We start from the raw sequence: 15363 nt of genomic DNA on the forward strand, positions 1-15363 counted from the left end.
AGTCAGTTAGATAATATAATCCAGGTAATACTGTGTAATAGCTCAATACTCAGTGGCTTAAAACCACAAAGTTTTCTCACTCATGCTACATGTCCCCAGCAGGGTGGAAGGGGGCTCTGCTCATTGTAGTCACCCGGGGGCTCATTATTTGAGCGGCCACCGTCTCCAATAATGCCAGTCTCAGTGCTTGAGGAACAAGAATGCTCCAGAGGAGGGTCTTGCACCAGCTGTGAAATGCTTGCCCCAGAAATGACATTAATTACCTCTGCTTGCCATTCACTGACCAGTACTGGTTACATGGCCCCAACCAACTATGTTGCAGGGATGGCAGAAAATATAATCCTATTCTGCACACCTAGGTGTGGAGAGCTGGAAGTATTCACTGAACAGCGCTGGTGAGAGAAGTGTATAGCCTGGCGATTAAGATTGAGGGTTTAAATTGAGGTTCTACCACTTACTTAGTTGTGGAACCTTGGACACATTACTTTATCTCGCCAAGCTTCTGTTTCCTCACTTTTTAAATGAGGAAATAATTATACCTTCATCAGGGAGTTTTAATAAGGATCCAATAAGATAATGCATTCACAGGACTTAGTATAAATAAACTTAGCATAGATCAGCTTGAGGCCAGCCCAAGTCGTACAAACCTGGGGACCATTTACCCATAGCTTTTGGAAATAAAAAAAACAGAATTATGTCTGAGGAAGAATGCAGGAGATGCATATACAGATATGTCAAGAAGAAAGGGTTCAGAGAAGAGTCAAAACCTTGGCATGAAGAGACAGGGCAAGAGAGAGATGCCCAAGAAGAGAAGAGTGGCAATTTTAAAACATGGCCACAAGTTCTTCCATACTCTCCTATGGAATCTGGGCAAGACTGTGACTGCTTTGACCTATAGAGTACAATGGAAGTGACACTGTGTCATTTCAGTGCTATGTCAGGTAGCTCTCATCTTGTTTGCTGAAACACTCGTTCTTGGATCTCTGAGCCACCACTGACCAACCTGAGGTCACCATGCTATGAGGAAGCCCAAGACATGAGAGGCCACATTTGGAACAACATTTGCCACTGATGCCAGCCAGAGTCATTCCAGACCAGGTACCAGATATGTGAGTGAAGAGCTTCCAGATGATTCCAGCCCTCAGAGGTCATCCCCCCACCACCCCTGCCGCCACCATCTGAGTCATCCCAGCTGAGGCCCTAGGCATCATGGAGTAGACGCAAACCATTCCCACTGCACCCTGCTGTCTTCCTGACCCACAGGCTGAGCAAAATAAAATGGTCATTTTACATCACTATATTTTGGCATGGGTCATGATGCAGCAATAGATAACCAGAAACACGAGAGTAGGGGAATGGTGATTATAGGTGAATGGGCAATTGTGTGGATCAGTACAAGAGACAAAAGCCTGGATATTTTACTGGATCTAATAATATGCTTTCCTGGGAAAAAAATGGGTCCATTTAAACGGCTGAAGGTAAAGGGACTTCCCTGGTGGTCCAGTGGGTAAGACTCCACACTCCCAATGCAGGGGGCCCGGGTTGGATCCCTGGTCGGGGAACTAGATCCTGCATGCATGCCGCAACTAAGAGTTTGCATGCCGCAACTAAAAAAAAAAAAAAAAAGAGTTGAAGGCAAAGTGTCAGTTTCTCTTTGACTTTGGATTTGGCCGCCAGGACTGGGCTTACGTAAGCATTGTGCTCTGATTTGGCACCTCCCATCTGGCCAGCTTCATTCATAAACCTGGCAATACGCTGCCCCTTCTCTTCCTACAGAAACCTGATTTTGATATATCTTCCACTCACCCTCTGGTTTCAGCTTTCTGTAGTAGTCTCGTCGTGCTGATTTGGCAAAGCTAACCTAACTGCCTCTCTCCTCCTCCCCCTCCTCCCCCTTCTCCTCCCCACCTCCGTCTCCGTCTTTTGGGTTGGTCAAAGAGTAGTACAGGCAGCTCACAAAGCTGTCACTGAGCTTTCTCAAATCTGCCTCCTTGTCACACTTACCTTCCCTTTGAGAAAACCCAGGCCATCAGGGACGTGTGTTTATCTACAGTAGCACTGCCCAAGGGCATCTCCTGAGCAGCTCAGAATCCTCCCTTCCAGGTTGACTCAAATCTTGAAAGAAGGGGAGAGAGTCTCCACTCCCTACCACCAAGCACATCTCTTCTCCCACACTTTCTGGAAGCCCCTCTCCCGACTCATGGACCAGGAATGTGCAGCATATCAGGAGGAGGATGTAGCCCACCACAGAGGCGTGGCGCCCATCTTATAAGTCATCCTCAGCAGGTGAAGGACGACTTTTCTAACACCCATTTTGTAGGTGGAAAAGTCCTAATCTTAATATTGCAGCACTGTATTATTTTCCTCCAATTCTTTACCCCATATGGTTTTGTTGTCAAAAGACTCAGGATTTTTGTAAAAGCTGAGATTTCCAAAGTTGTGTCCATTTTATACCTGTTTCTTAACAATTTTACAATTTTTACTGTGACACCCTACTTGCGATAATTTCCCAGCTGCATTTCCTCTTTCCTGAAAGTCCACTTCCTGAAAGTCCTGTTTCCTGAAAGTCTCATGAGCGTTCACACTGCGTCAGAAACCTTCGGTCTCCTTTCTTTATTCCCTCTGAATAACGTGATAGATCTTTAGCAAATACCCCTGAAATGTTGCTAACCTCTACAGAAGAGTTTGCAAAATGTGATCTTACCTAGCAGAAAAGAAAGAATAGACAAAAACTTGACAGGCATTTTAAATCAGGTTCCAAAATGATCTGCACGTTCCTTTCTGGATGATATCAGCTGCTCTTGATTAAGTCAATTAAGAATCTCTGAGAATATATACATTTTAATCTCTCTCTAAGCCTCTGTTTCCTCAGCTGTAAACTAGTGACTCTGAGGGTAGATTTAAACAAGACGTCACATGTAAAGTACAACCATTGCATGGCATTTAGTTCTCAAGAAATGCTGCTTATTTTTCACTGCTCCCCTAACGACACCCCTACCCCTTCTCTGGAGGCCTTAAAATACCCTTGACTGTTTGGCATCATCTGAAATGTTCTAAAAGACTAAAACTTATATACTAAGGATTGAAGTTTCAGCTTTCACTTTGGGGAGGTTGACACCAGGGTGCGACATCAGTCTGAGTCTGTTTTCAAAGACTGATAGAAAAATGACCTGGGTTAGCTCCCAGAATGTAGGTCAGGAGACACTTTTCCATCTTCCTCCCTGTAGATGGGCTCCTGTTAACCTTGTGAGAGGCTCCGGTTTAGGTGGTGTCAGCAGATTTATCAGGGGCGTGTTGGAGGCTCGTGAGAATCAGCAGTTTTGCTTCACTGGGGTTTCCATGAGAGCCTGCTTTTGCCTCATTTCACGTGAGTTCGCGTGAAATGTGAAATAATGGAATAATTTCAAGGAAACAGCGATCTAGACCCTTGAGTTTCTCATGGCCCTTGTACTAAATCATAAATCAACTCCCATTCACTTGAAGTGGAGCCCCCACCTGGATTTTCCAGAAACTTCTGAAGAAGGTAGCAGACGTTTTGGATAGGACTGTGAAATCGCCAGACGGATTGTTGGCTTTCTGCCTCTCTTTTCTTATTTAATCCATCCTAGTAAAGGCTGAGAATAATGAACCTTTTATATATTTTCATCTCAGAGGTCAGGAAGCTGAGGTTTAGGGAAAGGAAGTAACTTAACACATAATCTGCTTGTGCAGTGGTCTGGACCACAACTCAGATGGCTCAATTTTCTATTCCAGTGTCTTTTCTCCTTGCCATGCTTCCATTCTCTTAGTAAAATATTGATTGTTGCATATTATATACTAGGTACAAGGATGTGGAAAGTGATTTTTCAGAATGGAAAAACCAGACTTGAACACTGTATGTAGACACATATAATTAAATAATCCATATTTGAGTAAAGAACTGAGTCTAAACAGGATGGAGATTTTCAGGTTCTCTGGTCAAGCTGGTTGTATTTAGGCATGGGGTCTTCTGGACAGACGACAGGAAGGGAACGGCACTGTGGGGTCAATCAGGTACACCCAAATGGCACAACATGAATAATCTCATCATTAATGAATTATGAAAATCTTAATGTCAGGGCATTATGATAATTTTAATGCTTCTGTCGGGTAAGATGCCCTTACCGAGTGCCTTTCTGTTACTATGATCTTTCCCCTGCATCACCTACCAGCTGCCCTACCTCTAACAGCTAAAAAGGTTAATATCTGGGACAGGAGGAGACTTCCAGAGCCCCCTTATGTGCTAAGACTAGCATCTTATCTGAATCTTTTATTTTAGTTCACTATTTTAATGTGTATTCTAGTTATGCTTCTCCAAGTTCCTTGCAGAATGGGGTTGTGTGCTAATAATGAAATACAAAACATATTGTTTTTTCAATTATTTCAAAGAAATATACATTAGATGCCTTAATGTAAACTATAGAAATATTAAAGCCTAGGATAGCCATCATCTTGCCAAAAGATGAAGAAAAAGATTCCCGTTACATAAGTCTGGCATTTAGTTACTGTTCCTTTAACAGTGATTAATAATGGAATAGCCAATCACCCTACCTTCTGTCCATTTTTCTCCATTTAACTAATAATAAGGATCCAAAGACTCGGAAGTATTCATTGCGTAGATTGGACTCCAGATATCATCTATGATTGAAATATAATGTAATTTAGGAAGAAAACATCAAACTCTTTTCATTTCAGACTCCATCTATCCATTATCAAAGGCAGAAGTCTTAGCACATTTTTCTTCAGGGAATCTGTGATGTTTAGAAAGCTACAGCCATAAGCATTTTTTTTCTTTTTTAATGAATCTCAAATTTGAATGGGCATCAAAATCACCTGGAGGACTTATTAGAACACAGATTGCTGCTCTCCACACCCAGAGTTTCTGATTCAGTGGATCTGGGATGGGGCCCAAGAATTTGTATTTCCAAGTAGAGATGCAGACACCGCTGGTCCTGGGACCACACTTTGAGAACCGCGGACTTATGGTAATGTGACTGCTGGGCGAGTGCCTGGATGAGAAATAGGAAGATCAGTACACCTTGGGAGGTATTGTCTTTATTGTGGAAGAATCTGAAGACTTCTTTACTAAGGGTTGAGCAGAGGACCCAAACTCAAAGGAGAAGTAACAGACCTAAAACACATCAGGCCAATTCTGGCCCAAGGTAAGTGAAGTTGGACTTCAGTAAAGGAAAATCTGGAGATCTAAACTGCTGTCAGGGGTGAGCGGTAGAAAATGGTCATGTGTGGAACTCAGCGGAGCTGTGGGCATTTGGCCCTCCTTGTTCGATACCACCACCATCCTTGTAGTCAATATATTCTGGTTTCTTCTTCTATACACCTGGGATGATACCTTCTCCATCTTGTTTTTGGGTTCATTCTTTTCTATCCATCCACTAAATAGGTATTTCCATGGTTTAAATCAATAGTCTCTCTGGGTCATCTTGTTCTTTCATGCTTTCAGTTAACACCTACCAGTAACCTCTCTTAAACTTCGGAAATGCCTTTTCTAAATTCTTCAAACATATATCCTATAGGCACCAAATATTCCACATATCCAATATTAAAAATGTTGAGCCCACAATGAACCCACAATGCATCTCAGTTAATGATTTCATCCACCGAATTGCCCATGCAAAAACCCTAGAAATCCTCTGAATTCCCCCTTCTCCCTCATCCTGCCCCATCCACCAATTCTCCAGACCCTGACAACTCTATGACCTGACCATCTCTTGCCTCTGTCTCCTCTTCTCCATTTCCACAGCCACACCTGACATCCAGGCCCTTATCAGTGCCTTCCTAGACTACTGAAATAACCTCTCACCTTCCTGAGTCAATCTGCCACTCTGTCTTCTGCCAAACAACTTCTATTCCTACCATAAAAACATAATTTTAATTCTTGCAGCTCAAAAATTCAAATTGTTCCATATCTCCTCCATTATTTACCTCAAACGCCTCGGCAAGGCATCTAAGGCCTTGCATGACATAAACCCAAACTACTTTATCAGCCTCCTCCTCTTCTTGCTCACCTGCCCCTAAATTTCCATCATAAACGAACTAGCATTGTTGCTGAATTTGCCATGTTCTTTCACTCTACTGGCCTTGACTAGTTGCTTTTTCTGCATGGAATGTCTTTCCTACCCTTATCTGCTCTGTAAATCGTATTTGCCCTTTCATACCCAGCTGGCTTATCACTGCCTCTGCAAGGTTTCCTCAGCTGTGCCAGGTTGAGTTGGTTACTCTCTGCTTTGTGCTTTCTTGGCAAATCAGAAGTGGCTTGATGACAGCACACAATACATTATAATCATTCTATATCTGTGTCCTTCATGAATACCTCTAGGGCAGAATCCACAGCTGTCCTGCCCCAGCATCTAGCATAGTATCTGGCACAAAATGGATGTCAATATATGTTTGTTGAATGAATGCTCTCAATTTCATGCTCCAAGAAATACAACCCAAAGGGATGTCAATATTATGCCATGGTATTTCTTTTTGTGAGTAAGAGACAATTCAATATATAATTTTCACATTTTTTCAGCAGCATAAAATAAACAATGTTTGGGCATTACCTAGGAAATGTATTCAGTTTTCCTCTTGTTTGGATCATTTCCAGCGTGTATCTGTGTCAACTAGTCCTCTTGTCTATAATCCTCCTCTTGGAATAAGATGTTCATTTCATACTTTTATTGCATGCTTGTCAGGAGTTGTAAGCTCTATAAAAGAAGCTCCCTGCATTTATCATAAACTGGAAGCTGTAATTGGGAAATGCACAAATGTACTGGGATAGACTCCAGGCAGGTGACTGCCACCAAAGAGACAAATCAAGAATCTGAAAGGGAGACAGACACCTCCATCTTATGGGTGGGCAGTGGGGAATCCTAGCAAAGGAGGCCCACTATGAACAGCCATGGGTCTGGAAGCTCAGGTTTCTCTATTTATCCATGGGTAAATTTCCAAGTAACCCTACCTATTTTGCCCATGACCTCTAACAAGGTAAAGACATTCTTCACACCACCAAAAAGTTGAACTCTCTCAGGCATTAGATGTCTGTTACCAAATACTGAAAAGGTGAGCAAGTAAAAGAGGGAGTGAAGTCTTTTATGCCCAGAGGTCAACATTAGAACAAAGGAGTGGAATTCAGAGAGAAACAAGATTTTGTCTTAAATTAGGAAGGTTTTCCTGAAAACTAAATCAGGTCAACTCTGCTCAATGAGTTAGGATGTTCCCATGATTGAAAGATAGCCTGGATGGTGATATGCCCTGGGTAACATAAAGATGACTTATCCTGGGGGAGGAATATACAGGGGGTGACCTGGGATTCTAAGAGGCAGATCATTCTGTGCAAGCCTGATCTCCTTACTTCATCTCTTAGCCTCCAGAGAAAACGCCACCACCTGAAGACTTAGGATAGCGGCTGTACATTCTTTGGATAACCGCCATCTTGAATCATGAACTGCATGGCAAGTCTTCCCCTCTCTCTCCTTGACACAAGGCTTTGAGTGGGTGTTACAAGGATGAGCCTCCTGTAAGAATTCTCCAGGCAGAGATTTGAGGGAGGCGGATTCAAATAACAGCAGAAATGTTCAGTTTTGTCCTGATTTTCATGGCTTGTTGCACAGCCATTCACATGTTTCTTTGTATGAGCTGTATAATAACCAGCTTTCAAAAGGACAGACAGCATAATGAATGGATTGTAAAACATGCTCATAAAAACAGTAGAGTGTGTCTAGAAGTGTTATCTGCTTTTGATTTACTGTGTACCCTGTTTTGCATTTTCACATCATTTGCAAGTTTTCTATTAAAAATAGGCATTTAATGGGCATGCAATTAAATTTAATTTTTCTTCTTCTTCCCCCCAAGGTGATTTTTAAAAAGTGTGTGTTTGGTGAGGGGGGAGGGGTGCATTTTACAGTCCTGACAGAACATGGATATTATAGCCATCGAGTTCATTACAGGGTAATTAATGCATGTTAAGTATCTTGTAAATATTATGTGGTAATAGCTCTAAATAAATACACACTCCACTTGGAAAGATCTGCTCCACCCCTGCCACAGGGAGTGAGATGCTCCTAATTAATGCCTTTAGAAGAGGATCCTGTGTCACCTTGGATAGTCTTGGGAAATTACAGCTCTAGTTTGTGGAAGGCAGCAGTGAATGGTTAATTACAGAACCTTGACATGCCCGGTGCCTGTCCCACCTGGGCTAAGTGGGTCGGACAGGCCCACCTGGCTCGCTCTCTTCCTTGGAAGGCTTTGTTAAAAAGCAGGCTGTGCAGCTGTAGTTGTGCTGCTGGGAGCCATTCCAGCCCCAGGAAGATAAAGCTTTCCAGGAGGACCTGCTGGCAAGTGCTTGATCTTCTTGGAGCTCTTCAGTCCAGGATGGGGGGCTCTATCTGGTGAGCGAGAGGCACCGCTGTTGTTGATGTTATTTATGAGTATGGGTTTAAATGATGCTTCCTGTTGACCTGCTGCTTGGTTTACAGATGGCCTCTGCCAGGTGTTGGTGTGTGGGGCTTGGGATCCTGTCTTAGCACCTTGGAGTTATTGTCAGGATGCTGAGTGTCTCCACGGCCACTTTCCCAGAGACCTTCAGAGTACAGCAAAGTGACAGAAAGGCTCTTGCATCTCTGGGTCCATTTCTTTTTTCAAGTCAGCTGGGCCCAGGCTGATGTGTCATGCACCAAGATCATGGCATCAAAATAGTTATAGGGGTAAAAGTTTAACATAAATCAACTTTCGTTCATACCTAAACACTTCTGCACAGTACTCAGTGATTCTCCCTTTTTCCAAAGATGTTCACATATTGATTTATTTGTCTATCTATGACTTCTATGCTCTTCGGATGTCAGCATATGGAGATGGGATTAACTGTCCAGAGCAAGCTTTCCTGTGCCCTGGCAAAGTCTTCCTCTCCTACCTTTGAAAGAATACTGCCCCTAAACCTCTCACCTGGTACCCGGAATGCCTAAAGAAGAAAACCAAGCCTTAACACCTTCAATGAGAGAGGTGTTTCAAATGCCAACCTCTGGAGTTGAGATTCAAATGTAGGTAAATGCAGATATAGAATAGATCCTTTAGTCAGAGTTTAACAGTAGTGAGTTCCTGAAGGCTTGAGATTCCTGTGGAGAATGATACCTAGAATAGGGCACCGGGGCCTGCTGGTATGGCTGAAGGAACCAAAGGCAAACTTGATCCACTTCAAGATGAGAAAGTCCAAGTACTGAAACACCATGGACATGGATATTCACATTGCTGGATATTCATGATGCCAGCAAGAAAATGTGGTGAATTCCCAGAGCATCAAGATCAACAGACAAACCAAATGAGGATATTGAGCTCACGGTGTCAGTTGCAGGCAGGGACTACTAAAAGTCTGGGCAGAAGTATGGGGCAAGGAGATAATCCTTGTAAAATACTTAAGACAGAGCCTGGCAAAAGTGAATATTCAATACATGCTGTGTCATCATTATTAAGGAATGTGCCCTCTTCTCTCAGCATGGTAGTGATGCTAGAGAAAATCACACCTCTTGTTCTGATGGAGACATAAAGGGAACCTCACGAGGTAAGGGCAGACATTTTTTAGCACCGTTACAGAAAAATCATTCTGACGCTTGTTTAAAATGCCAAGGAAGACTTTATTCAAAACTATTGCAATGGGGGAGAGAGATTGAACTCAATTCCAAATACAACAGGGACAGTGGGGTTGCATAGCCCATGGGCTTGGTGAGGGAGTGCATGGAAAATTATTAAGAGGAACTTGGTTAGGTATCAAGGGTTTTGGAAGAGGAACTTGATTGAGTATCAAGGGTAGGGGATTCTCAAAAAAGGTGTCTTAGCAGGTCTCTTTGCTAAAAGTGGGCTTGGCTGGCAAGGACTAGGTCTAGTCAAGAAGCAAGCTTAAGGGACCCTGACTAGGGCTGGGTCAAGGAGGGAGACTTTGTTAATCCCTCTTCTCATTCAAGGAAAAAAGAGTCATTATTCTTTCCTCTGGACAGTATAAGTCAATTTCTGTTTGGTCAGCTTTTGTTCATTAAGTACCAACTGACCCATCTCTTGAGACTTGGTGGTAGAGGATATTTCCTGGTTGGTGTGAGCCAGCAGACATTTAAAGAATACCTACTTTTTGGAAGATACTTGGTTCTACTTTGTGAAGATGGGAGTTTGCTCTTAGAAGAACAATGGATTTACATCACACAAAAGAAGTGTATCAGTCAGGATTCAACCAGAAAAACATAACCAATAGGGAGGATATATTTTCTTTAATTTATTACAAGAAATTGGCTTATGTGATTGTGGCGGCTGGTTGAGTCCAAAATCCACTGGGCATGCATGCCATCAGGGAGGGAGGGTCATGGACAGTCTGAAGCTGTGGTTCACAGGAGGAACCGTTTCTCTCCCTGGGAAGCCCCAGCCCTGCTTTTATGGCTTTCCAATGGATTGAATCAGGCTCACCCAAATTATCCAAAATAACCTCCCTTACTTAAAGTCAGCGGATTAGCAACACCTGGATTAGTGTTTGATTGTAGCTGGGGACCTTGGCTGAGTCAGGTTGTTACATAAACAAACAAACAAACAAACAAAAAAACACATAAGGCAAAGCTTTGTTCAAAAAAAAAATGCAAAACTTGGAAATAAGGCCAAAAAGATGGTAACATGACCTTTTAGTGCCATATTAGAGCTTTTTCTAATATGTCCACAGGAGGGTCATCTGACTCTCTTGGGTTTGTAACTGGCTTTAACCGAAAACTGATTTAGGCTCAGACATTTCACAGTCCTATACAGTTGCAGGCCAATTTGCAGAAAACTGGTGAGGCATGATGATTTTCCTTTTTTTCTGCTTGGAAAAGAAGAAGACAAGCCCAAAGGTTTTACTACCCTGTAGGACATTAACTAGTTTTGTACCTACCTTGGCAGTCTTACTTCAGCCCTCTCTTCCCCATGGATTGTATAAATCCTGATTTCTCATATTCCATCAAATCAGTCCTGTCATTCTGCTGGTTGCCTCAGTAAAGAGTTAAATAAAGCTCTGACACGTATTCATTATCTGTTTGTATGAAAATGTTGTTTGTAATGATTTGAGAATTGTGCTCTGACGGGTTCAAAGGAGGGTGTAGGTAAGGATGGGGCTGGTAGGGGAAGAATGAGACTATGGGATGAGAGGGAAGGGAGTGGGTGTCTGTGTATAAAGGGGTAAGTTTCAATCCAAGGGGAGCAGAGCAGGTGTCACTGGCTGGATGGAGACAGACCCTTGATTTAGTAATTCGGAGGGAAGGACAAGGCCTGTTAAGACTGAGTTTGTTGAATTAACCAGCAACAATTGCCCATAAAAATGCCCTTCCTACCAACCCAGAAACCTGAGAGAGAGAGAGAGAGAGAAAATACATTCTCACATAATTTATATATAAACCAAATAGTGAACCTCTGCAGTGGTATAGTGACTGTGGTGTGATGGTGTAATTGAAGGTCAAAAACGAGAGATACTCTGGACTATCGATTCTAATACCTGTGAAATTCCTACTGCTAGTTGATCCTTTGGCTTCAGGCTTTGACAAAACTGATTAAAAGCTTAAGATTATCAACCACTCACAGCTAAACCCTAATTGTTTTTATCATGTAAACTAATCCCACGTTAGGACAAGCGTTTCTGTTGTGGTGGTGATGGTAAAGCATGCATAACGAAATTTACTACATTAACCATTTTAAAGTATATGATTCTGTAGCATTAAGTGCAATCACCATGTTATACAACCTTTGCCTCTGATTAGTTCCAGAACATTTTCATTACCCCAGAAGGAAACTTTGTACTCTTTAAGGAGTTCCTAATCCTTCCCCCAATCCCTAGCTACGACAAAATTGCTTTCTGTCTCTGTGTGTTGTGGATTGTTTTTTTGCGTCCTCCTAAAATTCGTGTGCTGAAACCCTAACCCTCAATGGGATGATATTAGGAGGTGGGACCTTTAGGACATAATTCACTTAGACTTATTTTATTTTTTTGCTTTGTTTTTTGAATTTTATTTTATTTTACTTTTATACGGCAGGTTCTTATTAGTTATCTATTTTATACATATTAGTGTATATATGTCAATCCCAATCTCCCAGTTCATCCCACGACCACCCCCAGCTTTCCCCCCTTGTGTCCTTAAGTTTGTTCTCCACATCTGTGTAGGATGTAATTCAGTTTAGATGTGGTCATGAGGGTGGGGCCCCTGTGATGGAATTGGTGTCCTTATAAGAAGAGGAAGAGATGAGGGCTCTCTGATGTGTTGGCCATGTGAGGACACAGTGAGAAGGCAGCTAGTTATCTACAAGCTAGGAAGTGAGTTCTCACTGGACATGGAACCTGTTGGCACTCTATTTTGAACTTCCCAGGCTCCAGAACTGGGAGAAATGTGTTTGTTGTTAAAGCCACCAAGTCTATGGTATTCTGTTATAGTAGGCTGAGCTGACTGAGACACTATGCATTTTTGTATTCTGATTATTTCATATGTGTGGCCCTTTGCGTACCTCACTTTTTTGTTTTTGTTTTTAATTTATTTTTTTATTGAAGTATAGTTGACTTACAATGTTGTGTTAATTTCTGCTATACAGAAATGTGATTCAGATATATATATATATATATATATATACACACATACATATACATTCTTTTTTTTAAATATTCTTTTCCACTATGGTTTATCACAGGATATTGAACATAGTTCCCTGTGCTATACAGTAGGACCTTGTCGTTTATCCATCCCATATATACTAGTTTGCATCTGCTAACCCCAAACTCCCACTGCATCCCTCCCCTCCCCCTTGACAACCACAAGTCTGTTCTCTATGTCTGCGAGTCTGTTTCTGTTCCACAGATAAGTTCATTTGTGTCATATTTTAGATTCCACATATAAGTGATATCATACAGTATTTGTCATTCTGACTTACATCACTCAGTATGATAATCTCTAGGTCCATCCATGTTGCTAAAAATGGCATTATTTCATTTTTTTATGGCTGAGTAGTATTCCATTGTATATATGTACCACATCTTTATTCATTCATCTGTCAATGGACATTTAGGTTGCTTCCATGCCTTGGCTATTGTGAATAGTGCTGCTGTGAACATAGGGGTAGCACGCGTGTTTTGGATGGAAGGAAATGTAAGTGTTGGAGAGCCAGAGTCCATGTCAGAGGAAGAGCAGAGAGGGAGTGAATGAGTTGAAAGGAGAAGATGTGGTCAGAGGCAGCTTGCAGAGCCCGTCTGCAAGTCAGGAAGGAGAGGCGTGGTGGTGAAAGCCTGGGTGACCTTAGCTTACTTCCCTGGTCTACCTCCATTTGTGATTTCTGAAGAGATACAAATGTCTAGAGGGAACAGCTTAGGCTGCAGGTGTGATTTTTCTGAATGATACAGAGTAAAAGTGACCATAGTCTCTGAGTCCACTGGGAAGGCATCGTTCAGTGATCTGGGGAGGTACCTGCCAGGTGGGTCTGCACACAGGCTCTGCACTCAAGGTCAGAGGCTCTTGAGGCCTCCTTGACGCCACGGACATCTTTCCCTTTCTCTGACCCAAGTAAAGAAAGCATTCCATTTGATGGTGTGCATCTGCATCCCCCAACCTGCAACTACTCAAACCTATGATTGAATTGCCAGGCAATGTGAAGCCCTGCTGATTCCCCACAATTCAGGCAAAGCACATGGGGGCCCTTTCAGGAGCCAGGCATGCTCCAATCAAGCCACTCCACGTACAAGTCTCTAATAGTACAGTAATCAGTGATAATCACCCATACAGTTTATGTACAGGAGGGCCTAATAGGATTCATGCCTCTGTGGTGAATACATTTTCATTTATAGGACTAAATGCAGGCATACATTACTTGTTTAATTAAAAAGAAAATTCTCCAGCCAACAATTTGCTCCCTCTCCTGGATGCACACTACATATATTACTGATGTTTCCTTTAAATCTACTGGTTACCTGTTCCTCTGGTCACTTGTCGTTGTGTGTGACTGCCTGCTGTTTGTGAAGGTAAACCTCTGCTCCTGGTTTCTCTTCGCTGAGAAATCAGGGCCCCTGTGTGTTACTCGCATGCTGACACCGGTTCAGGTCCCCAGACAGGTGATGGTCCCTTGGAAGTGCAGGGTGTGAACATAGGATGCCAGAGGGCAGCGGCTGCCAGGTCAAGCCAGGGGAACAATCACTTGCAGCTCATGATTTATAGGAGTCTTTTGATAACTCTTGCTTTTTTTAAGAGAATGAAATAATGCCATTTGCAGCAACATGGATGGACCTGGAGATTATCATACTAAGTGAAGTAAGTCAGACAGAGAAAGACAAATATCATATGATATCACTTATATGCGGAATCTGAAAAAAAATAGGATACAAATGAACTTATCTACAAAACAGAAACAGCTCACAGACTTAGAGAATGAACTTATGGTTATCGGGGGGGAAGGGTTGGGGAGAGGGATAGTTAGGGAGTTTGGGATGGACACGTACACATTGCTGTATTTAAAATAGATAACCAACAAGGACCTTCTGTATAGCACAGGGAACTCTGCTCAATATTCTGTAATAACCTAAATGGGAGAAGAATTTGAAAAAGAATAGAAAAAGAAAGAAATAAAATAAAAAAACTACAACCCTTGCTTTTTTTTCTTCTGGTTCTCCTCTCCTTAGCCCCTGTCCTGGATGCAGCCAGCTGCCAATCAGTGCACGTACATCTGGGGCGCTTCTCTCGTTTAAGAGCAGACCTCTCAAATAAATGGATGACTTAATGGACAGTCTTGCTGAGCCCCACATATGAGAAGATGACTGGGCTTGAAGGGACTAAATTGAACACCAGGTCAGGTGGAGAAAGTGGCATCACCAACTGTCACTCGGCCTTGACGATATTCAGGTGTGCTCTTCTGTGTTGACGACTCAGGTATGCTCTGAGTGCTCTCAGAGGTACTGTGTTTCTGATCTTGAAATGCTTTTCCTTTCACAGATGCTATTACTCATTCACTTAGGTTATGAGGATGAGCAAGAGGGCATAACTACCTTCTAGGAGCTCATGGGTGGTGGTGAAGGGGCCGGAAAGAGCACTCACGTAATTCAGTGTGTTTCCTATAGAAAAAGGTTGAAGGAGATTTGAAAGAATGATTAAAGAACAAGTAATGAAGTTGATGCAGGATGGGATATAAGGGTAAAAACAAGGTGAGGAACAGGAAATAGAGGCAGGAATGGTGAGCAGTTAGGAATTTTAAATACAAGCTTTACTGCTTTTTTGGTTGTTTGTTCTTAACAGTTCCTCTACTTCTCCTAGCTTCTATTTGCTTCTCCATAAACTGGGAGTAACAAATCTGTGGCAAAATAATACTTTGAAA

General features: G+C 42.3%; 1 long non-coding RNA gene across 1 annotated transcript in view; it reads left to right on the top strand.

Annotated features, from left to right (window-relative positions):
- The first annotated feature begins 1909 nt into the window (after window positions 1-1909).
- LOC309612686 overlaps window positions 1910-15363 on the top strand; it is a 232787-nt gene continuing 219333 nt past the window's right edge. Inside the window, exon 1 of the long non-coding RNA XR_014235340.1 lies at window positions 1910-14894. This is a non-coding gene — a long non-coding RNA (uncharacterized lncRNA). The remainder of the gene's footprint in view (window positions 14895-15363) is intronic.

Source organism: Balaenoptera borealis, assembly GCF_965194805.1.
Source record: "Balaenoptera borealis genome assembly, chromosome: 16".
Taxonomy (NCBI): Eukaryota; Metazoa; Chordata; class Mammalia; order Artiodactyla; family Balaenopteridae; genus Balaenoptera; species Balaenoptera borealis.